The 27,522-nt window shown below is 45.1% G+C and overlaps 1 pseudogene across 1 annotated transcript; it reads right to left on the bottom strand.

The window, feature by feature from the left end:
• Positions 1-97: 97 nt before the first annotated feature.
• LOC100396406 (nucleotide-binding oligomerization domain-containing protein 2-like) lies at positions 98-27,522 on the bottom strand (annotated as a pseudogene). The gene is made up of 10 exons (XR_013530191.1): positions 27,444-27,522; positions 25,265-27,172; positions 21,333-21,416; positions 21,029-21,112; positions 18,019-18,102; positions 15,108-15,191; positions 14,450-14,533; positions 12,260-12,343; positions 8,568-8,651; positions 98-897 (listed from the first exon to the last, which is right to left on the bottom strand). The product of XR_013530191.1 is annotated as a nucleotide-binding oligomerization domain-containing protein 2-like (transcript).

Raw genomic sequence — 27,522 nt, 5'->3', positions numbered from 1 at the left:
AAGAAGAGAGAGTAAATTTCTGCAGTTGCTTTCAGAGAAAGCACTGCCATGAACTAAGTGTACTCTGTGATGTCAACTTACATTTTCAATACATATGTAGATTCAATACATATTTATTCAGTTTACATTTTTTAAAAATCACACACATATTCAATCAAACTAACAATAGTAGTAAAGGAAATTTTCTAAAATTTATGCACTAAGTACATCACATTTTTCTTTTTTTTTTTTTTTTTAAGACAGAATTTCGCTCTTGTTACCCAGGCTGGAGTGCAATGGCGCGATCTCGGCTCACCGCAACCTCCACCTCCCGGGTTCAGGCAATTCTTCTGCCTCATCCTCCTGAGTAGCTGGGATTACAGGCATGTGCCACCATGGTCAGCTATTTTTTTTTTTTTTTTTTTTTGTATTTTTAGAAGAGACGGGGTTTCACCATGTTGACCAGGATGGTCTTGATCTCTTGACTTCGTGATCCACCCACCTCGGTCTCCCAAAGTGCTGGGATTACAGGCATGAGCCACCGAACCCAGCCCCATCACATTTTTCTAATTATCACTTGGATAGAGCAACTTAGAATCTATGGTTTCAGCAAATGAAAAGGCTTATGTAAAAGAAAACTGGGCCGGTGGGGTGGCTCAATCCTGTAACTCCAGCACTTTGAGAGGCTGAGGTGAGTGGATGATGAGGTCAGAAGATCGAGATCATTCTAGCTTACACAATAAAACTCTGTCTCTACTAAAAATACAAAAAATTCACTGGGCGTGTGGCACACACCTGCTGTCCCAGCTACTCAGGAAGGCTGAAGCAAGAGAATTGCTTGAAACCAGGAGGCGGAGGTTGCAGTGAGCCAAGATCGCACCACTGTACTTCAGCATGGGTGACATAGACAGATTCCATCTGAAAAAAGAAAAACACCACATAATACAAGATTTTATGTGCCATAACCTCACTTTTGGTTGAATAACTTGAAATAAAGTGGTAAATTTAAAAAAATTAAAATATATATCCTGCATTTTATTCATTTATGTATGTCAAAAATAGTAACCTAGACTAAGATATCCAATTCAATTAGTAGATGTTTCAAGCCACAAGATTTAACAATAAACAACATTGGGTCTAGGTAACAATCCCCAGCTGGTTCAGGGAAGCGTTAGCCCTGTGTGGTACTATGGTGTAAAGATAGTGTCTCTTTTAGAGAGGGCTGGCCTATCCCTGAATGTAGGATGGAGTCAGTCTCACTGCACCTTCATGACCCATTGTATTTACCACACTTTACATTTCTTTCCTAAGTTAAATACACATCTTTTTGGGAGAAGACAGAGCACTACATGATATTAAATACTAACCAAATAATCATACAAAGAAAAACACAGATAAATAATAAAAACATTCAACTGCTGAAACACAGCAACATTAAGCCACCTCGGTTTTCTTTTCCCAATGCTCGCAACACCCCCAATCCGTCATCTTATGAAAACACGGGAAACAACACATAGTATGACGTGGGGAAGTTACATCTCAACACCGTGGAAAACAGTTTTAGAGCTCAACATTAATTTCCAACAGGTATTGAGCCTAGTAGCCAGTAGCTATTTTTCCTGATCCTCTCCCTCCTTCCAATCTCCACCCTCCAGTAGGGCCCAGGGTGTGTTTTTCCCCTATATCTGTTCACATCATTTAGCTCCCACTTATAATTGAGAACATGTGGTGTTTGGTTTTCTGTTTCTGTGTTAGTTTGCTAAGGATAAAGACCTTCAGCTCCACCTAGGTTTTTGCAAAGGACGTAATATTATTCTTTTTCCTAACTGCATACCATTCCATGATGTATACATACCAAATATTCTTTATTCACTCTACCACCGATAGGCACTTAGATTGATTCCATCTCTGCTATTGTGAATAGTGCTGTAATGAAAATACACGTGCATGTGTCTTTATGACTGAATGGTTTATATTCCTTTGGGTATATACCCAGTAATGTGATTCCTGGCTGAATGGTAGTTCTCCTTTTAGGTCTTTGAGAAATTGTCACACAGTTTTCATCAACGGTGGAACTAATTTATCCTCCCACCAACAGGACATAGGTATTCCTTTTACTCCAAAATATTGCAGCATCTGTTATTTTTTTACTTTTTGGTAATAGCCATTCTGACTGGTGAGAGACAGCATCTCATTGTGGTTCTGATTTGCACTTCTCTAATGATCAGTGACATTGGGCTTTTTCTCATATGCTTCTTGGCCACATGTATGTCTTCTTTTGAAAAGTGTCTGTTTAGGGAAAATGTGGCATATATACACCGTGGAATATTATGCAGCCATCAAAAACGATGAGTTTGTGACCTTTGTAGGGACATGGATGAACCTGGAGACCATCATTCTCAGCAAACTGACACAAGAACAGAAAATGAAATACCGCATGTTCTCACTCATAGGCAGGTGTTGAACAATGAGAACACATGGACACAGGGAGGGGAGCACTACACACTGGGGTCTGTTGAGGGAAACAGGGGACAGACAGCACGGGATGGGGAGTTGGGGAGAGATAGCAGGGGGAGAAATGCCAGATATAGGTGAAGGGGAGGAAGGCAGCAAATCACATTGCCACATGTGTACCTATGCAACTATCTTGCATGTTCTTCACATGTACCCCAAAACCTAAAATACAATAAAAAAAATTGAACACTTTCTAGGAATATTCATTTCTTCATAATAAAATATTATAATATTTTATTGTAAAAAAAAAGAAAAGTATGACCTCTTTTCACTTTACAATGTTTGTTTTTTCTTATAAATTGGTTTATGTTTCTTATAGATGCTGAATATTAGACTTTTGTCAGCTGTGGTTTGCAAAAATATTTCTCTCATTCTGTAGGTTGTCTGTTTATTCTGTTGATAGTTTCTTTTGCTGTACAGAGCTTTTTAGTTTAATTAGGTCCCATTTGTCAATTTTTGCTTTTGGTAACTTCATCATAAAATCTTTGTCTATCTCTATGTTCAGAATGGTATTGCCTACATCGTATTCCAGGATTTTTATAGTTTTGAGTTTTACATTTAAGTCTTTATGCCATCTTGAGTTAATTTTTGTAAATGGTGTGAGGAAGGGGTCCAGTTTCAGTCTTCTACATATGGCTAGCCACTTATCCCAGCACTCTTTATTGAATAGAAAATCATTTCCCCATTGCTTGTTTTGTCAGTTTTGTCAAAGAGCAGATGTTTGTAGGTATGCAGCCTTATTTCTGGGCTCTGAATTCTGTTCTATTGGCCTATGTGTCTGTTTTTGTACCAGTACCATGCCGTTTTGGTTACTGTAGTATAGTCTGAAGTCCCCACTTTTGTTCTTTTTTATTATAATTGTCTTAACTATTCAGGCTCCTTTTGAAATTGAGATGTTGGAAACCATTCAAAATATCAAGGAATTCAGGAGCTTGTTTTTGAAAAACTTAATAAAATAGACTACGAGCTAGCCTAACAAAGAAGAAAAGAGAGAAGATCCAAATAAATACAATTAGAAACAACAAAGGGGATATCGCCACTAACCCCAAAGAAATACAAACAACATCCGGGTATATTATGAACACCTCTATGCACATAAAATCGAGAAAAATTTCATAAATTCCTAGGACATATGCACCCTACCAAGACAGAATGAAAAAGAGATTGAATCTCCAAAAAGACCAATAATGAGCTCTGAAATCAAGGCAGTAGTAGTCTATCAACCAAAAAAATCCCAGGGCTAAATGGATTCACATCTGAATTTTACCAGATGTACAAAAAAAGTTGATACAGTTTCTGCTGGAACTGTTCAAAAATTGAGAAGAAACTCTTCCCTAACTCATTCTACAAGGCCAGCATTATCCTGATACCAAAACCTGGCAAAGATACAATAAAGAAAGAAGATTTCAGGCCATTATCCTAATGAACATAGATGAAAAAATCTCAACAAAGGCCAGATGCAGCAGCTCACACCTGTAATCCCAGCACTTTGGGAGGCCGACGCAGGTGGATCACGAGGTCAGCAGATTGAAACCATCCTGGCCAACACAGTGAAACCCCTTCTCTACTAAAACACCAGAAAATTAGCTGGGCGTGGTGGTGCACACCTGTAGTCCCAGCTACTCAGGAGGCTGAGGCAGGAGAATTGCTTGAACCTGGGAGGCGGAGGTTGCAGTGAGCCAAGACTGTGCCATTGCACTCCAGTCTAGCGACAAGACCGAGACTCTGTCTCAAAAAATGAAAGAAAGAAACCTCAACAAAATACTAACAAACCATATCCAGGAACACATCAAAAAGTTAATCTACCATGATCAAGTAAGCTTTATTCCTGCAAGGCTGGTTCAGCATATGCAAATCAATAAATGCGATTCATCACATAAATAGAACTAAAAACAAAAACCACATGATCATCTCAAAAGATGCAGAGAGGCTTTCCATAAAATTCAGCATCTATCATGTTAAAAATCCTCAAAACGCTAGGCATTGAAGAAACATATCACAAAATAGTAAGAGCCATCTATAACAAACCCACAGCCACCATCATACTGAATGGGCAAAAGCTGGAACCATTCCCCAGAGAACCAGAACAAGACTAGGATGTCAACTGTCATCCTATTCAACACAGTACAAGAAGTCCTAGCCAGAGCAACCAGGCAAGAGAAAGAAAGAAAAGCCATCCAACAAGGAGAGAGGAAGTGAAATATCTCTTTTCACAAACAATGTAACAATATGATTCCATACCTAGAAAGCCCTTCAGTCCCCGCCCAAAGGCTCCTAGGACAGATAAATAATTTCAGTTGTTTATCAAGTCTCAGGATACAAAAGCAATGTACAAAAAGTGGCATTTTTTTCTCTTCAAGGTTGTGGAGAAAAAGGAACGTGTATATCCTGCAGGTGGGAGTGTAAATTTCAACCATTGTCAAAAACTATGTGGCAATTCTTCAATGGCATTCCTCAGTGGCATTTCTACACACCAACAATGTCCAAGCTAAGAGCCGAATCAATTCAGCAACCCATTCGTAACAGCCACAAGAAGAACGAAATACCTAGGAACACAACTAATCATGGAGAAGAAAGATCTCTACAGTGAGAATTATAAAACACTGCTGTAAGAAATCAGAGATGATGGCTGGTGCGGTGGCTCTTGCCTGTAATCCCAGCACTCTGGGAGGCCGAGGCAGGCAGATCACCTGAGGTCAGGAGTTTGAGGCCAGCCTGACCAACATGGAGAAACACCATCTCTACTAAAAATACAAAGTTAGCCAGGTGTGGTGGTGCAAACCTGTAATCCCTACTCAGCTACTCAAGAGGCTGAGGCAGGAGAATCATTTGAACCTGGGAGTTGAACATTGCAGTGAGCTGTGATCATGCCATTGCACTCCAGCCTGGACAACAAGGGCGAAACTCCATCAGAAAGGAAGGAAGGAAAAAAGAAAGAAAGAAAGGGAGGGAGGGAGGGAGGGAGGGAAGGAAGGAAGGGAGGGAGGGAGGGAGGGAGGGAGGGAAGGAAAAAAATCAGAGACGATACAAACCAATGGAAACACATTCTATGCTCATGAATGGGAAGAAATAATGTTAAAACGGCCTTACTGCCCAAAGTAATTTACAGATTCAATACTATTATATCAAACTACCAAGTCATTTTTCACAGAATGAGAAAAGAAACTATTTTAAAACTTATATAAAACTGAAAAATAGTCTGAATAGCCAAAGATATCTTAAACAAAAAGAATACAGCTGGAGGCAACACACTACCTAACTTTTCAAACTATACTGGCTAGCCATATGCAGAAGATTCGAACTGGACCACTTCCTTTTATCATATAAAAAATCTATTTAAGATGAATTAAAGACCTACATTACAAAATCTAAAACTATAAAAATCCTAAACAAAAACCCACCAGGACATACCATTCTGGACATAAGCCAGAACAAATTTTCCAAGACCAAGTCTCCAAAAGCAATTGCAACAAAAACATAGACACATGGGACCTAAGTAAGCTAAAGAGATTATGCTCAGCAAAAGAAACTATCAACAGAGTAACCAGACAACCTGCAGAATGGGAGAAAAATTTTGCCAACTATGCACCTGACAAAAGCGTCATCCAGAATCTATAAAGAAATTAAACAAAATTTTAAGCAGAAAACAAACAACCCCATTAAAAAATGGACAAAAGACAAGAACAGACACTTCTCAAAAGACATTCATGCAGCCAACAAGCATATGAATAAATTCTCAACTTCTCGAATCACTAATTATTAGAGAAATGCAAATCAAAACCACAATGAGGCACCATCTCACACCAATCAGAATGGCTAGTAATAAGAAGTCAGAAAGTAACAGATGTTGGTGGGGCTGCAGAAAAGAGAAAACTTACACAGTGGGCTGGGAATGTAAATCAATTCAGACATGGTGAAAAGCAGTTTGAAGATTTCTCAAAGCACTTAAACAGAACTACCATTTGACACAGCAATCTCATTACTGGGTTTATACACAAAGGAACAGAAATCATTCTACCAAAATGACATATGTACTTGTATGTTTATCACAGCACTGTTCACAATAGAAAAGACATGGAATCAACCCAGAGGCGCATCAGTGGTGGACTAGATAAAGACGTGTAGTACATACACAATGAAACATTATGCGCCACAAAAAAGAATGAAATTATGGCTTTTGCAGCAAAATGGATGTAGCTGGAGGCTACATCTACCAAATTCACAAAGCAAATTAACACAGGAAAAGGAAACAAAAACCACATATTATCACTTGTAAGTCAGAGCTAAACACTGACTACACATGGGCAAAAAAGGGACCAATAGATACCTGTGTGAGAGGAGAGGGTGGAAAGGGGTGAGGATTGAAAAACTACCTATACCTGTCAGGTACTATGCTCACTACGTCAGCGACTAAATTGTTTGGCCACCAAACCCCAGCAACAGGCAATTTACCTACATAACAAAGTTCCACTCGTGCCCCTTGAAACTAAAATAAAAACTGAAAAAGAAAAAAAAGTCAATATTATTAAGATACTTAGTAAACCACAAGTGTTTGGAAATCAAATATCAAACTTCTAAATAATTCATAAAGAAACAGCGATCGAAATGAAATTTAGACTATATTTTGAATTCAAAGACAATAAAAATCTGAAGTGCTAAAAAAAAAAAGATAGTTTTACTCCTAAAATACACACCTAAAAACACTGAAATTTCAACAGATGGTAATTGGCATGTGATTGGATAAACTACTTCAAAGTTAATACAAAAATGAGAACCCATATAAAAATCGTTTCTTTATTCTCTGGGGAAAAAAGAAGCAAGTGAGTGGAAGTCCGCTTTTACCAGACACCAGATCATTTGACAACCCTACAGTACTGTGCTGGTGCAAAACACATCCACAGCAGTAGTGTGGCAGTCAGACATGAAATACATAGGAATTCCAGAGATGACAAATGTGGCATTTGAAATCAGTAGAGAAAAGAATTGCTTTGAGAAATTTGGGTATTATTTTAAATGTGAAAAAACAAACAATAATGAATTTCAAATAACAAAGACTGAGACAAAAAATAAAATCTGTACTGCAAGAAACTAAATTTTACAAATAGTCATGCCTTTGATTCATGACATGAAACACAACTATCACGAAGTAAAAGAGGGACAAATTTTACTACCTAAAAACACCATTTTAGCAAACTATTGATAATATTAAAAGACATAACAGACTCGAAGAAAATATTTACAAGGTATATATAACAAGAAGGGAATATTCAGAATATGTAGAGGTTATTTAAATAACTTGAATCTTGCAAACCCCAGTGGAAAATGAGTTCCAAACTCTTTTGAGAATATAGATTTTTTAATAGGAAAATTCCTGGCTTTTAAATATTAATCTCTAGCCCAGTGTCTGGAACACACATAGTAACATTCACTTATAGCACATTAGGCCAGGGAAAACCTTTACTTATTGTCTGAGAAATAGATCCCTGGAAACAAGAAGGACAAATCTTTAAAGCTGTGGCTCAGCAGAGAGAGTCCACAAAATTGGACCCAGCTGCCCAGACTCCCCAAGGCTCGTCATTCTTTTTAAGGCAACAACAGAATCTATCAAGAATGTGATTCTTGCCTTTTTCAAATACATGAAGGACTAGGGCTTTAAATATAGAGAACTGGATACACTGTGCAATCCGTTCCTACGCTTTGTAAGCTCCATTCAGAACCACAGAAAGTCTGATACAATATCCTTGACCTGTGAATGTAGATGCAGTTCCCAGGAGGGCAGGAGCTGCCTTTTCATTCTTCAGCCACATCTCCATTCCTACACTATCTCGTAGAACAGAGAAGTTGCTGAATACATAGTCAAGATTTAAAAATGAAACAATTGCTCCCTACTTAAAGATGTAAAGGCTGCTTTCTTAGACAGAGAACCAGATCCCTCACATGCAGAATCATTCTCACTGAATGTCAGAATCAGAAGGGATCCTTGAAACTCTGCCATTCCTCTCTCCCATCACCCCATTTTACAGATAGGAAAACTGAGGCTTGGAGAGCTACAATAGGCCTGCCCGGGGCCTTACCAGACTTTCAGGATGGTGTCATTCCTTTCAAGGGCCTGCAGGAGGGCTTCTGCCCCTAGGTAGGTGATGCAGTTTTTGGACAACCTGGAGAAGAAGACAGAATGATGAGCTTCAAGGATTCTTGGTTTTCCTCTTGAAACTGTCCAGTTAAACAGACTTTAGGAGTTAGCCAGCCTACTGAAGCCCACCTGTCCGCTAGACATACCCCACTCATGTCTGAGATTCCCAATGAGCTCAGCAACAAAGGCTCAGTCACTTCAGTGAAATGTACCCATCTCTCTTCCATTCACCAGATGAGTTTATCAACTTAAGTAGCCACTCCCTTAGGATAGTGGTTAAGTATCTGCATTTTAGTCCTAGACTTCCTGGGTTTAAATCTCATCTACACCACTTCCATTTTGCTCTCAAGCAAATGAGTCCCAATGTCCTCATTGGTAAAATGGGCCTAAAAGAGTACACATGTCATTGAGCATAAGAATTGAAATTGTGATGGCCATAAGCAGACTCCTGTTCATATCTGTCATCCTTTTGGCACAAGTCCCTGGCCACTAAGTCAGCCACCAGTGCCCCCATCATCTCCCCACACTCTGCTTGCTGGGAAGACCCTCCACTCTCTGCATACCTAAAACACTTATGCAGTACTTGGTATGGTTTGGCTGTGTCCCCACCCAAATCTCATCTTGAATTCCCACATGTTGCAGGAGGGACCAGGTGGAAGGTAATTGAATCCCATGCTGTCCTCATTATAGTAAATAAGTTCCATGAGATCTGATGGTTTTAAAAAGGGGAGTTTCCCTGCACAAGCTCTTTTCTCTTGTCTGCCACCATGTGAGATGTGTGCCTTTCAAATTCTGCCATGATTGTGAGGCCTCCCCAGCCACATGGAACTGTAAGTCCAATAAACCTCTTTCTTTCATAAAGTGCCCAGTCTTAGGTATGTCTTTATCCTCAGCGTGAAAACAGACTAATACTGTACTTAATTGATAAAAATAACCAATGAGTAGGAGTATTTCCATTTTCAGGGGAGTCTTTGAAGGCACAGAGACAGAGATCAGAGAACATATGAGGTAGCTGGCAACAGGGAGGGGAGATAGGATAGGGCCAGGGACAGCAACAAAGGAGTCACATGTTTCCCATGTTGCTCTTTTGCTTATAGCTTTGCCTACCAATAATGTCCACTCCAGGTCTTCCCCCTTTCCCACAATCTTAGTAATGTCTTACAAGCTGACCATAAGGCGACACTAATCATAATAGCCAGTAGTTGTTGAGCTTCTATTAGGTTGGTGCAAACATTACTGCAGTTTTTTCATTGTTGAAATTTGTTGTTTGATATTGGAATACATTCTTAAATAAATGTGGTTATGTTATACATTTTAATGCACATTTCCTGTTTTATTTTTTTCTAATGACTTACTACTTGCTGCTTTTTTTATATTTATTTTAGGCTATGGAACTGATGTTAGACAAAAAGCAAATTCAAGCAATTTTCTTACTCGAGTTCAAAGTGGGTCATAAACCATCAGAGGGAACTCACAACATCAACAACCCATGTGGCCCAGGAACTGCTAACGAACATACAGTGCAGTGGTGGTTCAAGAAGCTTTGCGAAGGAGAGGAGAGCCTTGAAGATAAGGAGCATACTGGCCAGACATCCGAAGTAGACAATGACCAATTGAGAGCAATCATCAAAGCTGATTTTCTTATAACTCAACATTGATCTTCTTACTCGAGATCTTACAACTCAACGTCATCTTCTTACTTGAGAACTCAACGTCGACCATTTCATGGTCATTCAGCATTTGAAGCAAATTGGAAAAGTGAAAAAGCTTGATAAGTGGGCGCCTCATGAGCTGAGTGAAAATCAATAAAATCATCATTCTGACGTCTTGTCTTCTCTTATTCCATGCAGCAACAACGAACCATTTCTTGTTCTGATTGTGACGTGTGATGAAAAGTGCATTTCATAGAACTGGCATTGATCAGCTCAGTGGTTAGACCAAGAAGAAGCTCCAAAGCACTTCCAAAAGCCAAACCTGTGCCAACAAAAAGATCCTGGGTACTGTTTGGTGGTCTGCTTTCTGAATCCCAGTGAAACCATGAAATCTGAGAAGTATGCTCAGCAAGTCAATGAGATACACAAAAACTTGAAGACCTGCAGCTGGCATTGGTCAACAGAAAGGGCCCAGTTCTTCTCCACAACAACACTTGACCACACATCGCACAATTGGACTATGAAGTTTTGCCTCATCCACCATATTCACCTGACCTCTCACCAAATGACTATAACTTCTTCAAGCATCTCAACAACTTTTTGCAGGGAAAATGCTCCCGCAATCAGCAGGATGCAGAAAATACTTTCCAAGAGTTCGTCGAATCCCGAAGCATGAATTTTTATGCTACAGGAATAAACAAACTTATTTCTTATTTGCAAAAAATGTGTTGGTTATAATGGTTCCTATTTTCATTAATAAAGTATTTTAGTTATAATGATTTAAACTAGTTATAATGATTTAAAATTCATGGTTGAAAACCACAATTACTTTTGCTCCAACCTACAACTTACTTTTGTTACCTACATTCTCCCAGTGAATGCTCATGACCTATAATGAAGGTCCAGCCACTATCTCCATTTACACTTGAGGCAACTGAGGCACTCATCCAAGGAGAACCAGCTGGTAATGGTGGAGCTGGGGCAAGACCCAGGCTGCCTGCTTCCAGAGCCTGGACTCTTAACCAACTGTCAGCAGAAACTAAGCCTGAAAAAGAAAGATGCAGGTATCTCTCTTTTTAAAATGATATATCAGAAGTTCAATTTTTGTGGGGGATGATATAGTTCAGGATGCAGAATAATAAGGCTGATGACAGGGTGGCATGGGGCAACCCCAACCTCATTGCCTGTCATCCACCAGAGTCAAGTGGGGTAAGGCCGTGACAAGGGGGGGAAGACAAACTGCCACATCCCTACCGGGTTGATAATGGACCTGGTGTTCCCAAAGGCCCACCCTCAGTGCAAAGCTGGCATCTGGCTCAGACACATACGGGCTTCACCCCAACTTCCCAGCCCACTTCCACCCAAATGATGAGTGGAAGTGTTTTCTCCAAATATTTGGAAACTACTTCCTAGCTTGTGAAAGAAAGCAACACAAACAAGTATCACCAGAGTGGATGGCAGCCTGGCAGCAAAGCTGGCACTCACAGAGCCAGCTGTCTGTCTATAAAGGCAAGTGTTTTCCTAGGGCCACATTTGCCAAGGCAGATGCCACTTTCCTCCAGCAAAAGGAGCCATCTGATGGGGTTCCTGAGGTCTCCTTGAAATAAGAATTTTGGCGTCAACCTCAGAGAGCAACCTGACAAGCCCGTGATGGTCACTAGTGGGTTCTGTGCAGTGTTCTGCACTGGCTCCAGGAATGCCCCAGAGTACTGAGCTCCAATTTCCCTCAGTGATAACTGGCTTGATAACTACCCTTTCCTGGTTACCTTTGCTTCCCCAACTCACTTCGCCACTCTCCTATCAGCATTTGCTGGGACCACCTCCCAGATAAATGACTTGCGCTGGAATCCTTGTCCACCAAGACCAAGGCAGGCCCCCTCGTGTGAATCACCCCAGCTGGGAGCAGCCCAGATGTGATTCAGAAATGCCCTTTCCAAAGGCCAGCAATTATTATCCTGGCTCCTGCTTATAGGTTCCTTACTTCAGGATTTTCAAACTTGAATTTCTCTTCAGTCCTTCTGCGAGAGAACATACACCTTCATCCTGGAGATGGTTCTCCTCCAGGCTGTGAGAACAAGAAAGAAAATCCAGCTGATACAATAATGTTGATTATGGAAGATGATGTCTATAAAGATGAACTCACAGGCCCCCCATACAGGAAATCCAACACCTGAAAACCCAAACTTATGAATAAAGAAAGGACAGATAAAGTACAGTGTGGGGATTCTCGATTCCAGGGACATATTTGCAAGAGAATTCACATCAAGGGCTCCACTATGTAGTAAGTTAACTCATCCCCCAGCTCCCCAATATCCATCTTTTCTTTCTTCTTTATTAATGGAGTCTCATTTCATTTGAACAGCCATAGGCTTGGTGAAAATACTACATTTCCCACTCTCCATTGCAGCCAGGGTTGGTCAAACAACATACACGTGGGTTGGTCAAGTGACATATACGTGGTTGATACATAAGGGGAAGTTGACAGGTGGGGCTTCCAGGAATGCTTTTTAAAGGAGAGAAACCCAGATGGCTTTCCCAGGTATATAGACTGAATTCTAAAATACAGAAGTAGTGCTGCAGCTGGAGCAGCCATACTGTGATCATGAGGCAGCCAACCATGAGAATAAAGTCACAGGCTAAGGATGATGGAGCAGAAAGAGAATGAGACAGAGCTGAGACCTCTCTGACCTCTTGTAGCTACAGTACAAGCCATACACTGCCTACCTCCAGCTGCCTATACAGGAAAAAAATTAACCCTTTCCATGTTTAAACCTCTGTAGATGGAGGTATTCTGTCACCTGCAGCTTCACATAGAGCTAAACTAAATTTGGCCTGAGACCGACTCCATACTTTTGAGTTTCTATGTGGCAAACTGCAACTTAACAATATATTCTTATAACAAACAGCTAAGTGTCAGCCAATCACAGCAGCCAGACTTCCGTCAGTCACAGCCTGCCAGCTGATCAGACTATGTCCATATAAGGCAAATGCCTTATCACACCATGTCCAAATATGGCAAATACCCAGCTGCAACCAATCAAGCTGTTTCTGTACATCACTTCCTTTTCCTGTCCGTAGATACTGCTTGCCCCCAGCTTGTTGAGTGGAGATCTCCCAGTTCTGAATGCTGCCCAATTCATAAAGTGCTATATGCTCAAACCAGCTCTGCTAAATTAAATTTGCCTAAAGTTTTTCTTTCAACAGTAATCTTAACTGATGCTCGCAATAAGGTTTTCCTCTACTAAGAAATTCCAAGTAGCAAAATCCAATCAGGATAGAATCAATCACACTGTAGTAGAGCTACTAAGCCCTGCCACAGCTGAGGTCCATCTACAAAATCTGCTTATGGCGATGCCCATATGCTGCAGTGCCTTTCTGCTTCCAGGGAAAATCAAACATTCAGCATTTTATCTCCCCGATATAATCTGAAACTGCCCAGAACATGTCAGAAGACTATACTAGTGGTATCTAAACATGGGAAATGTAGAATCTGCTTCAGGTCAATAGTATAAGCATAATTCATGGTTCCTCTTTCAACTATCAAAACTCCATTTCCCCTTCCAAAGTGACCCCTGACTCTAATACCTAGTGCTCTTGGGAACTCAAATTCACTTTAAAATAACAAAACTTTATTATTAGTGGTAGTCACAGTACTAGTAGTTGTAGCAGCAGCAGCTGTAATAGTAGTAGTAATCCTGCCACTATTCTAATTTCACATTTAAGGAGCATGTGAAAATATGCCAGGCACTATGTTAAGGTCTTCGCAGGCACTACCTTATCTAATTCTTGCAAAAATCTTTTATAGTTGCAAGTATTCTTACCCTCGTTTTACAGACATGAAACTTAAGATTCTGAAATTGCTATTTAACTTGCCTAAGATCACAGCCTGCTTGATTCCAGAGTCTGTGCTCTCAACACTTATGCCATGTGGAGGCAGACATCAAATCAGCAAACCGACATAGGTTATTAAATTAAAAAATTAGCATGTACATACCAGGCTCTATAAGCTTCATATCACTCAGTATGTATAAAGACAAACAGAATCAATCAATGAATCAATCAATCAATCATCCACCTTTGTCTACCCACACAACTGTTCCTGTGGATAAGGCCAGGGGATCAACAAAGATTATGCTCCATCTCCCCAGAACAGAGAATCCCCCAAACTCACCAGAGGTCTTCTAGCATGACGTTCTTTGCCAGCATCAGTGCTAAGGCTTGAGCACCCACACTGCCAATGTTGTTCCCCACCAGGCTGGAGGTAATCATGGAACAAAAACATCTCAGAACAGAGAAGAACCTCAGAGATAAGCTAACCTATGGAGGGAAAAATTCATGGCACCCTCCTGGTCTGCTCCATTTCAGACATCACTAATTGATTGCTGTGTTCTTTTCTGTTTTTATCCTTTTAAGACATCACTAATTGATTGCAGTGCCCTTTTTTTTTTTTTTACATTTTTTAGACATCACTAATCGATTACAGTGTTCTTTAAGCCCAGGTGCTGCTTTAGAATTCTTCTCATTTGTGGTGCACTGTGCAGCTACTACCAATGATTGGAATTGGTCCTTAAGATAAAATGTACCTGGTCCATCCCAAGATCTTCAAGTTACACATAGTGAATCAAAACCCTGAGAAGACAGGGACATTTCCAAAGTCACCCAGAAAGACTCCAGTGTTCTGTATTGAAATCCAATGATCTTTTTTGCTTACTCCATTGCCTAACATTGTGGGGTAAAAATAAAGTTCAAAGACCTTCAAAATTGGCCCCAGCTCCTCCCTCTTCATCTGGTCTCCCCATGAAAATTGCGGAATAGACTCTGAAGCTTACCTGAGCCACCTCAAGCTCTGGTGATCACTCAAGGCTTCAGCCAGGGCCTGGGCCCCCTCATCACCCACTCTGTTCCCCCAGAACCTGAAAAGGCCAAAAGAATCAACACACGGTGTCAGTGAGTGCCTGATATGTGTTTTAGACATGAACTAACAGTCCTGCTCTCTCTGCAGTCCCAGCCAGAGGTGCAGGACCACTCAATCCCAGAGTGGCCTCACTGGGGCTCCTGGTCTCAGCAAAGTGGACCTGCCTCCATCTTTTGTGTAGGATGGCCAAACTTCACCAAGAGTTTTCAGTGGCTTTACATTACAGACTTAGAGAATAGTAGATGCCTACCCAGCCCAAACCCTTAAGGACAGGAACTGACAAGAGTAATTTACAGTTGTGACACTTTTTCTGACACTTAGTTCAGATCTACTTCCCAGTAACTGCCACCCGCAAGTCCTTAGCTACCCTCCAGTACCTGCCCGGAACAAGTCTAATGTTTCTTCTGCAAGCCAGCTCTCTATCTCCTGCTTCTTCCTAACACCCCCAATTCCTTCATGTCAAACTCCCTCAGCTTCTGGGCCATCCTCCTCTGACTCACTGCAGTTCAAAAACATCCCTTTCCAAAAGGTAGAGCCCAACTCACACCTTCTGACTCATTGACTAAGGACCTACCCTGGACAGGTATGTGCACAAGTTAGCAAAGGACAGTTAAACTAGGAAGTCCACTGCACTTTCTTTTCTTTTTTTTTTTTTTTTTTTTGGATGGAGTCTCACTTTGTTGCCCAGGCTGCAGTGCATTGGCATGATCTCGGCTTACTGCAACCTCTGCCTCCCAGGTTCAAGCAATTCTCCTGCCTCAGCCTCCCAAGTAGCCTGCCACCACCCCTGGCTAATTCTTGTATTTTTAGTAGACATGGGGTTTCACTCCATTGGCCAGGCTGGTGGTCTCAAACTCCTGACCTTGTGATCTGCCCACCTCAGCAGCCTCCCAAAGGTCTGGGATTACAGGCATGAGTCACCACGCCTGACCTGCACTTTCATCCATCAGGTACTTATTTATTGAGCCCTGGCTATGTGCCAGCACTGCTCTGTGTCCCAGGGATATGACACTATAATAGCAAAAAACCTGAGAACAATAGTCTTCAAAAGCTAACCAGTTAAATAGATTATATAACACTGTGCACTCTTTTTAAAATGTGTTCAGGCTGAGAGAGGTGGCTCACATGTATAATCCTAGCACTTCAGACACTCAAGGAGAGAGGATCACTTGAGCCCAGGAGCTTGAGACCAGCCTGGGCAACATAGTGAGACCCCATCTCTACAAAACACAAAAATATTGGCCAGGCATGGTGGTGTGTGCCTGTAGTCCCAGCTACTCAGGAGACTGAGATAGGAGGACAGCTTGAGCTCAGGAGTTCAGGGCTACAATGAGCTGTGATTGCAACCACTGTACTCCAGCCTGGGTGACAGAGCGAGACCCTGTCTGTAAACATTAATAAAATAAATAAATAGGTAAGTAAGTAAGGAGTCATAATGACCTTAAAAATTTCCTATAATATATTGTGAAGCAAAAAAAAAAAAAGGCAAGCAAGTTACAGAACACTTTGTATCATATGACAGTGTTTGGAGGTTTTAGCACAGTGCCTGGCCCAGAAAGGCAGCCTAATAAATATGTGTTGAAAGAGATAGATACCCCCGATGTGGCAGATGTGACTTGAAGTAAAAGAGAGCTCAGTGGGGCTGTGGCCTCCTTTATTCTAGACTCTGTTTCTACTAATACAGTGTTAAAAAGAGGCTGATTTCTAGAGCCACGTAGTCCCTTTCGTGGCTCAGACTGAGCTTGGGGGCCGGGCACCGTGGCTCATGCCTGTAAACCCAGCATTTTGGGAGGCCAAGGCTGGCGGATCACTTCAGGTCGGAATTTCAAGACCAACCTGGCCAACATGGTGAAACCCTGTCTCTACTAAAAAATAAAAAAATTAGTTGGACATGGTGGTGGGTGCCTGTAATCCCAGCTACTTGGGAAGCTGAGGCAGGAGAATCGCTTGAACCAGGGAGGTGGAGGTTGCAGTGAGCCAAGATTGCACCATTGCACTCAGCCTGGGTGACAGAGTGAGACTCGGTCTCAAAAAAAATACAACTGAGTTTGGCAGCAACTTGCCTCCCTGTGAAATGGGCTGGAACACCTAAGCCCTAAGGTTATTCTCTCTTCCTACAGTCCCAGGTTCTCAAACTCTCAGTTCTTGTCAAATGGAACCCAGTTAACTGTAAGGCGTGACAGGATAGGAGAGCGGCTGCTGGGAACAGCATGGGTGCAAGCCTGGGTGCCTAGCAAAGAGAGGAAGCCTGTCCTGGGGCTGCCGTCTGGGGTGCTCCCCTCCCTGGCAGGCCCTAGCGTGGTCCTACAGGGATCAAGAGCTCTGAGTGACCTAGCACAGCCCCTCCCATCCTGGGTGCCTTCCTATTCTTCCCCATCTCCTTCTCTTTCTTAGGTCAGGGGTCCTCACTCGTGACTGCACATCCCCTGGGAAAACTCCTGATACCTGGGCCCTGCACCTAGATATTTGCATTTCATCAGTCTGGGATAGGGGGGAGGGCACCTGGCAATAGTGTTTAGAAACTCCCAAGTGGTTTTAATATGCAGCGAATGTACAGCCCTAGCACCTCCTGAGGACCAGAGGGCTTTCTGTCACCAGCTCATGAGCACTGCCCTCCCCCAACCCAACATCCAAAACTTCCTGCTTGACCGATATAGCAAATGTCAAGGTGGCAGTCAAGAGCCACCCACTGTCTCCCTGGCTCATCCTCCCCACTGGAGCTGTACTGCCCCCAGGCCTCCTGGCTGAAGAGTTTCACCTGCCCCTAAATCCTCAAAAGTCCCAAGCCCCTCCATGCAGGTCCCTCTTCCTGGAATCCAACCTACCCCAGGAACTGCAAGGAGGTGTTGCCTCGGAGCCCCTCGGCCAGCACTTGGGCTCCCATGGCGGTGACGTGGTTATTCCCCAGCCTGGAAGGGAAGACAGAGGAGGCTGGGGGAACACAGCGGCAACCAGAAGTGGAGGGCTGGCCGTCTGTGTCCTGGCAGGAAGAAAGCTTTGAGGACCTGCCCGAGAGGCAGCAGCCACAGCGGGTGCCCTCGCTGCTCGGTCCAGTTTACTCAGCGGCTCCCATGACTGCGTTTTCCCCAGCAAAGGGAAAGGGATGGAAGCACCCTGTTTTGCACAGCAACATGACAGCTCCGGGCAGGAGCCACAGCAGGGAGTTGTCCTGGGAGGTGGTTTCCCCAGGACAGCGAGGATGACTCAGCGTCACACCTTTCCCTGCGGTCTCAGCCATCCTTGATCCAGACCCCACTGTGCCCTCTGTAGCCTTCCCAGATCTGCTGTTGCTTCACGTAGGTTTTACCTGTTGCACAAGAGCCTTGGGCAGGTCCAGGTGGCTGGGGGAGAGGAGTAGAGCCCGCTGAGCCTTCCAGGAGGGAAGGAGGAAGAGAAGACCAAGGCTAGGGGTCAAGGAAGATTGCAGCAAGGAAGGATCCTGCTACAAGCAAATCCAGACACCTCGAAATGCTTCAGAGAAGCCCTGGAGCTCACCTGCATCCCCAGGCTTCCTGGGGTTACAATAGGCTTTCATCCTTTCAAGGAACTTCAAGCCACTCAGCTCACAACAATCCTATAGGGCAGATATTATTGCACCCTTGGAAATGGGTGTGGCAGGTAGGAGAACTCGCCTTTCAGGTCTCCAGCCTCAGCTCCCTGGAGGTAGGCAAGGGCCTCAGCTGCTGTGCTCCAAAATCAAATGTCCTGGTGTGGCACCAAGGCTGCTTGCCAGCCCCTGCCTGAGACAACAGGCTCCCTCGCCGGGTGAACGTCACTCAAGAACTCCTCCTCAGCCTTGCCCAAATGTCTTAGGACTTCCCTGAAGTCCAAGGTGCCCCGTCTTAACCTTCCTTCCTTCCCTCTCTCCTTCACTCAGGGACACACACCCCAGCCTCCCCCAGCTCCCTTCCCCACTTCCCCTCATAGGAATTTTCCTTGATAAATGTGTGGCACATCGGATCCCTGCTTGGAGGACTGGACTCACAGAAGGAGAAACAAGCTGAGTGCTTGTGTGATTTACCCAGCATCTTGCAGCCACTCGCCTACTATATAAAGCCCCTGCCAGACGGTGCAGCCCTTCATGCGGATTAACTCGCTCGCTCATCACTACAGCCGGTGAGGTAGCCGTGGTTATTACCCCCATTCTACAGAAGAGGAAACAGAGGCACACAGACATTGGGCTGACCTGAGGTCACACAGCTAACAAGAGTTGAAACCTCGGGCAGTCTGACTCCAGAGCTTATGCTCTCAATTACAATGATATACGGTAGTACCCCGCCCCCTGCTTATCTGCAGCTTCATCTTCTATGCTTTCAGTTATCTGAAATCAACTGCATTCCAAAAATATTATATGGAAAATTCTAGAGATAATTTATACATTTTAAATTGCATGCTATTCTGATGACCCACTATCCGGCTCCATTCCGCTCAGGACGTGAATCAGCCCCCTGTCCAGCGTATCCACGCTCTATATGCTCCCACTAATCATCAACATTATCTGCTCCTGATGGCCAACCACCGACCTCATCGGGGCTCAAAGATTCAGGATCTCCTGGAGCAGATGATTCTCCTCCTGACGTGTGGTCAGGTCAACAGCAGCCCAGCGCTAGGTCACAGTGCTGCGCCATCCACCTCACTTCCTTCCATCACACAAGCACTTTACCTCCCCACATCTTCCCAAGAAGAAGGGTGAGCAGAGTACGAGAAGATATTTTGAGAGAGACGGAGAGAGACCGCATTCACATAGTTTTTATTATAGTCTATTGCTATAATTGTTCTATTATGAGTTGCTATTACTTTCTTACTGTGCCTAATTTGTAAATGACACTATCGCAGGTGTGTAGGTATAGGGAAAAGCATGGTGTGTGTAAGGCTTGGTCCTCTCCTTGGTTTCAGGCATCTAGGGTCTTAGAATGTCTCTCCTGCACATAACAGAGGACTACTGTGTTGGCCACAAACAGCCTCCATCTGTGAAACTGGCACCCTTCTCAGGGTTAGGTCAGCCACATCTGGCCACAGCCTATTCCAGGCTTGTGAGTCTGAGGCAATAGGCGGTAGTGGCAGGACAGAGTCCTTTGTACAAATATACAGATTGGCACCTGTGGTCCTGATCTCAGTAGCCCTCACCGAGACTGAGCTATGTGGCTAGCCATTTTAAGATGGCAGCTTCCATCCACAAATCCAGCCCAAGAGGTAAAAGAATAGAGGGAAACAATTTTTAACTTGTCTTCTTTTACTACCTCACAAATCACAGGAGGCAAGAATATCTGGGAAAGAGAGAGAGAGAGCCAGGCCAACCCAGGGGCCAGCTAGAGAGGCAATTTAACAGTGCCAGGTAGGAGAGAGAGACTCCAGTTGAAACTGGGAGACACTGGAGCATCAGAAATGCAGACCCAGATGAGACTGCAAACCTTGCATGCTCTGAATGGTGAAAGGACCTTCTGGGAGTATTGCAGCCACTGGCTGCCACAGCTGGGGTGGCAAGTAACGGTGTATGCCTTCCCCAGTGAGACATGCTCAACATGCATCATGGAACTCAGTCACCCCAGAGACCTGTGACAGTCTTAGACACAGAAAAGGAAAGGGGACTAGAAAAACATTTTTGCCCTATGGGTTAAAGGTCAAAAGACAGGAAGCCCTCAGCAGGGCTAGTCCAGAGTTTACAGGGGAGATGATGGCAGTACATAGAACCCCTGCTCAAAATGACACAGTGCCCCTACATTCAATCAGAAGGTCAGCAGCCAGTGTGGGCAGCGCCAGGCCAAGACCAGACCAGACTGACTCAGCTGTGGGGCAAAAAATAGTTTCCAGGGAATAAGGAAAACTTGGGCTCACCTCAATGCCAAGAAGTTCTGCTTGCATGCAAGGAGCTTCGCCATGGAGTGTGCACAGCCGTCGGTCAATTTGTTATTGAACAGACTGTTCAGTTTCCAGAAGAGAGGAGACACAGAAGCAAAGCACACTGCACAGGGAGCACCCAATCCCAGGTTGCCCTTCCCCTCTGGGCAGGAATCACCTGCACCCCCCATCATGCAAACAGCCCCTGCCCCAGCCCATCACTCACAGCTACCCAGGCTGCATGACCGGGGGTGAGACCAGGGGACTCAGGGCCCAATGTCCACAGCCCAGGCTGACTTACGCTAACTTCTGCAATGGCTCGCAGTGAAGAGCATGTTCAATGAGCTTGCAGACGCCTCGGTCTGAGATATTATTATCGCGCAAACTAAAAGAGACAAGATAAATACATTAGAAAACGGAGCTGGAAAGACAAGAAAAAATCTACAAATCTACAAAAAAGACTTTCATTCATCCCTGAAGTGCCAGCATCTGTGCTTCCAGGAAACCCTGCAAAGATGGAGCACCCCAGAAAAGTGGAGACCCCAAGGTCCCTGGCGGGGGAGGTGACGTGGTGTGGTGCTCTATGACAGAGACGGTCCAGGACGTAGGGCCCAGATCCGCCACTAAAGCACCCCGGAATCCTAAGGAAATCACAGAGCTAATTTGAAGCAATGTTTCCATCTCTGCCAAAGGAACATGATAATCACAGCCTCACAAAGGGGACGATGGTGGAAAGGAGCTGACATATGGGAAAGGTACAGCCTGAACTGGACAGGCTACCCCTGGAGAAATTTACCATCACCTAGGCCAGCAGACAGTAGACCAGCTGGATGATACCGGCCACAAATTTTGGAAACAGGCAGGCAGGCTGTGGCTAGTGCCCAGTCCCTAACCCCAGTGATACCTCTCCCACAGGCCAGTCCCTGCCCTGCAAGCCTGGCCTGCCATTCCTCTTGGGGCACCATTCCCAAAACTCACCTGATCACAAGTTCATCTCAAAGCTTCCCTAAAATACAGATTCTCAGGCCCGTATCCTGGAGCTAGTGATCCAGTATGTGTGGGTGGGCCCCAGGGATCTGTATATTTTAACAACTGTGCACATGATTCTTTATCTTCAGGCAAACCTGGGAGGCCCTGACTGATTAACAGCTCAGGCTCTGGAGCACCTCAGCTGGATACTGTGATCCTGATCAGCCACTTACTAGTTATCTGTTGGTGTCTTCCTCTATGATAGTATTATCAGCCTCACCAGGCTGTGTATATAAAGCCTCGTGACACCTGGTACATGGTAAAAGTCACCTAGAATCGTGATCGCTAGCCCTGGTCCCTATCCTTAGCACTGCCCAATAATAACACTATTTAATCCTCACGACAAGTCAGTGAAGCAGGTACCATGATTTGTGCATTCGTGAGAAAGAAACTGAGGCACAGACAAGTGAAGTGACTTTGCCAAGGATACACATAAAGGCTTTGAACCCAGGCAGCTTGGCTCCAAACCCCACTCCTAACCCTGACATGGTGCAGCTTCTGCCTTAGGGCCTCTTATGGCCACTTCTCTAGAGCAGTGATTTTTTTAGACTGCAGGTTGTGGGGCATGCAAACCATTTTGAGGTCCTGAGCAGCATTTCTAAAATACAGATTGAACAGAACAGAAGAGAGCACAGTGCATCAGAGTTCACAGAGCAAAGCCATTTCATGAAGCTTTGGTTTCACGTTTACATGGTGGTGGATTCTCTCTCTCTCTCTCTCTCTCTCTCTCTCTCTCTCTCTCTCTCTCTCTCTCCCTGTCTCTCTCTCAATCATTGTGGGTCACAGCCAAAAAACTTTGAAACCCATCACTCTGGAGTCAGAAAGAGCCAGAGTCTAAAGAAACCTATACAGGGGCACTGTGTATATAGGGTTTCCTAGAGGCTGAGGATCTCGGTTGGCATGGAAACACTTCAAGTGGGAGAGAGACAGGTTGGCACTGTAGGAGAGCCCTCCCCCTTCCTCCCTTCCTCCCTTCCTCTCTCTCTCTCTTTCTCACATACACACACACACTGCACTCACAACAACCTCATGGTTGCTTCCCCTCCCCTACGGTCTTGGCAATTTTAGTGCATGTAGGGTAAAGAGCAGAACTTGCTCAAGGACAGTAATTGCTAATGGAAAACCAAGCTGGTTGCTGCTGACCAGTAGTTCTCCCAGGGTGAGACCACTTGTATCAGAATCACCAGGGTTGTTTGTTAAAAATATAGATGCCCTGGGCCCCACCTCAAACTTACTGAATGGGAATCACTAGGGACAGATGCAAGAATCTGCATTTCCACAAGTGCCTTTACACACCGCAGTCTGAGCACCATGAGCTAGAACCAGGCCATCCTCACCTTTCTCTGAAAATAGAGACAGACCCACAGGTTTCCCAGAGCCCTTCTGCACATCCTGGGAAGGGACATCCTTAACCAAGAATGGAAGATCCATTCCAGAATTCCAGGGATGCACTGGCCTATGAGGATCACACAGGCCAGGAGTGTCTGGCATCTTGGGGTAAAAACTATGAGTCTACTACCCAGGAAAATGCACATTCTTATTTCCATCAGGAAAATTGCTCCAACAGATAGGTTTCCAAATTCCCACTCAAGTGTCATGATCCTCCCTCCTAGGGAAATAGAGTTTGGTGCTGGCTGTCTTCCACTTGCCTGGCCACATCCACTCTCTCGCTTCTCCACCCGTCTCCGGCTCATGGGAGGCTGATGTCTGAGGACTACTCCAGCAAGCAGCCCGCTTGGCCTCCCTAATGGGTCCACCCAGTGGAAGACACTGGCCAGAAGCAAGGATCGGGGAAGGGAGTTAGGGGCCAGCTGTATTCTTCCATGTTGCAGAATCTCAGGCAGCCCTCTCCATACCTTCCCCCAGCTAATTAGTCTCCCTCCCGCTGCCCCTTCAGGTCTACCCTCCCCCAGCTGTTACTAATCCCGGGCCCCTGCACCAACCCTCTTGCTCTTCCTAACGCCTGCCCATAGCTTGTAAACAATCTCTTTATTAAACTCTCCCCAAATCACCCATTTGAAGTGTGTCATTTGTTTCCTCCAAGACCATGATGGGTATAATCGTATTTATATTCACTGCATAGAATACATATATATATTTGCTATATATGTTATGTATTATGCTGTTATTATGCCATAACCTTATGACCATCATCCCTATGTCAGGGTTAACAAAAGTCACTGCATAGTTTCTAGTGGATATCCATGTGTTTGGTCCATAGAGAAAAATAAATCTCATTGCTTTGCCTCAGAGAAGATGTATACCATCCTAATACTCTCAAGAAGAGGGTCGTCCCTTGCTGAGGGTCAATTAAGGTCATCCAGGGGTAGCCTAAAGCCCCAGGAAGCTGGGAATAGATCTTAATTTTTATCTAGAACCTATGCTTTCTCATAGGTTCTACATAGAAGCAAGGCCTCCCCTTTCAAGGCTGGAAGGATGTTGGGGAATCTGTGGGATGCTGATCCCCAGGCCTAAGATGTAGAAAGAGACCCCTGAGTTCAGGAGCACAGATTCGGCAAAGGGAAAACCTCACATCTTTGGCTGGGGCTCTAAGCAATACAGGTAGTGCTGAAATCCTGCTTGGACACTGTGCTACCTACGGAGTCCAAGAGTGGCTGATACCCTGCAGCCCCTTTCCATCTCTTGGGTCCTGAAATTCCCATCTGGCTGGAATTTTAAAGTCTCTGATGGGGCACAAATCACCTCTGATTTGGTGTCGTTTCTGATACCGACACATATTACACAAAACTTTCTGCATGTGACCTCAAGGTTTTTAGGGAGCCCCTGAAGTGTATCCACAGACTGGTGGAGGGACAGGAAACCTGTAATCAGAAAGATGTGATTTGTGAAACCCAGCCCTGCCATTTCCTGTGTGACTCTGGACTAGTTACTTCACTTCTCTGAGCTTCAAGTCAAGGATAATGGAGATAATAACATTCCTGCCTACAGCCCAAGGAGGTTGTAGAGGTTAGGGGAGGTCATTCTGGAAAGCACCAGACCCAGCACCCAGGCCAGTCAGAAAAGTATGACTGTCATTGTCACACATGGAAATTAAGACCCAGAAGGGAAGAGATCTGGGAAGGGTTGCAAAGAAGGGTGAAAGAGGTGAAGCTGGGCCCAGATTTCTGGATCCCAGCTTGGGGCTCCCATGATTAACCTTGATGGTACTCCCCGATGCGTGAAGAGCAATGCCCAGCAATACACTACAGAGCCTTGCAGACACCAAGGCAAGGCAGAAGCTGCTCCACATCAATGTCACCCACAGAGTTGTAGTCCAACTGCAGGGCCACGGGCTGCTGGAGGTGCCACCACACGAAGGCCAGGGCAGCACACTCAGTGGGGCCCATGCTGCAAAATGTCAACTTGAGGTGCCCGACATTCAGGCCACGTACAGCCTTCCATGCCAGCTGCTCGTTTGCATCTCGTACAGGCTCTGTATGAGCCAGATGAACCTGGACATGGCGTGCATGCTCTTGGCCTCACCTGGCACGGCTGGCAGGATGGAGTGGAAGTGCTTACAGAGGCTGCGGGCCAGACACTAGCGGGCACAGACCTGGCGCCGGAGCAGGGCCTTCTCGGATGCCTGGCACTCGGCCAGCAGGCCCCAGTGCTCTCAGGACAACAGCCCTGCCAGGAAGGCTGCTGTGATCTAAAGGCTGTGCAGCTCAGTCTTCTGCAGCAAAGCTGCCACACTGCCGTCCTTCCCCTGCAAGCCCTGGATGCACAGCATGGGCAGGAGCCTGGCCATCAGCGAGTTGCCTGGCCTGCCACAACTGAAGAGGTGCCTGATCAAGGCTGGCGGCACATCAGCACTGAGTGCCAGGTAGAACACGGCAAAGAAGCACTGGAAAGTGATGTGCAGGAATTCCAGGGGCACTGTACTCTCTGGCATGACACCTTTGGCACATACCAGGAAGCCAAGAGAAATGTCATCAGGACTGACCTGTGCTGCCTGGAGCTGCTGGGCTGAGAACACATAGCAGCACATGCCCAGGCCCCAGAGAGCAAGTCTGCCGAGGCACAGGAGGGTGGGGAGGTGGCCCAGAAGGAGACTGGGTCCTAGACCCTGGCAGGCTGAGTCTGGGGGGATGGCATGCAGCAGAAAATGCTGCAGGATCAGCAGGTACATATCTGTAGTGGTCTTTGGGGATCCCCCCCGCCCTCTGCAGCAACAGTTCCTGGTGGCATTTGGACACCATCCATGAGAACACAGGAAGGTGGCACAAACCACTCAGGGCTGAGGACGCTTGGAGCAGGCGAATGAGGCGGTCTGCCACTCCAGGATCATGATGGCGCTTCCTCAAGTACAGCTCGATGCCCTCTTTGGAGAAGCCCTTGAGGATGAACTCGGTGTGGATGTACTTTCTGAGGAACGCCGACATGGAAGCAGGACGGCTGGTCACCACCTTGCGGGCATTCTTCAGCAGGTTGACCTGCAGAAGGTTAAAGAGCAGAGTCTGGACAGAGGTGGGGTCTGTCAGGGAGCAGTGACATTCACAATCCGTGAACCTGAACTTGAACTCATCAAAGCCATCAAAGGTTAGCCGGACACGGTCAGGGTGGTCAAGGAGAAACTGGAAGATGTCCTGTTGATCAAGGTCAGGCCAACAGCAGTGCTCAAAGAGTAGCATCCGCACAGAGAGTGGTTTAACCATGCACTGCAGCTGCCAGCAGCTGAATGGGAAGACAAAGAAAAATTCCTGGAAGTCTCGCCCTGCAGCCCACAGCAAGTGCAGACGCTGCAGGAGCATGCTCTTGCCACTGCCTGCCTCACCCCCCACCAGCACATCTTCACTGAGGTGGCCAAGGGTGCTGAAGAGCTCCTCCAGCCCCAGGGTGTCCGGGCTCTTCTGCAGGGATCCAGCCATGCCCATATCTGCCCAGACCTCCAGGACATTCTCTGGGTATATGTCCTCCAGGCAAAGCGTCTCTGCCCCTTCCTGACTTCCTGAGGAACGGGACTGAGGAAGGTAATGAGGAAGCGGGACTGAGCAGACACTGTGGTCCTCAGCTTGGCCATGCACTTCTTGCACGTGGCAGCTGGAAGGGAGAAGAAGAGGCAGATGAAGTTGGCAGCATGGTGAAGATAGGACCTAACCAGACAGTGGGCTGCTGCAGGGGAAGGTGACATAACTGAAGGGATAGGCGAGCCAGCAGGCGCCCATCCTGGCTCCTCCATTCACAAGCTGTGGACTTTGACAACAGTCAAGGAAACTTCCTAACCCTCAGTTTCCACCTCTGTAAGGTGGGAGAAATGTTGGTCACAGCCTTACAGAGTTTTGACACAGATCAACTAAGATAATGTATGTCAAACGCTTAGCACAGTGCCCAACGCAAAGTAAGTGCTTAAAAGACATCAGTGACTGCCGTTATCATTACTGACACCAGGAGGAGTTGTAGATGATGGGAAGAGGCTCTCGGCTGGGATCAGAAGACCTGTATTCTGTTATCTGTCCTGCCAT

This window comes from Callithrix jacchus, chromosome 20 (assembly GCF_049354715.1).
Source record: "Callithrix jacchus isolate 240 chromosome 20, calJac240_pri, whole genome shotgun sequence".
Lineage (NCBI taxonomy): Eukaryota > Metazoa > Chordata > Mammalia > Primates > Cebidae > Callithrix > Callithrix jacchus.
Note: the sequence above shows the minus strand (reverse complement) of the source record. Positions and strands in the feature narration are given on the sequence as shown.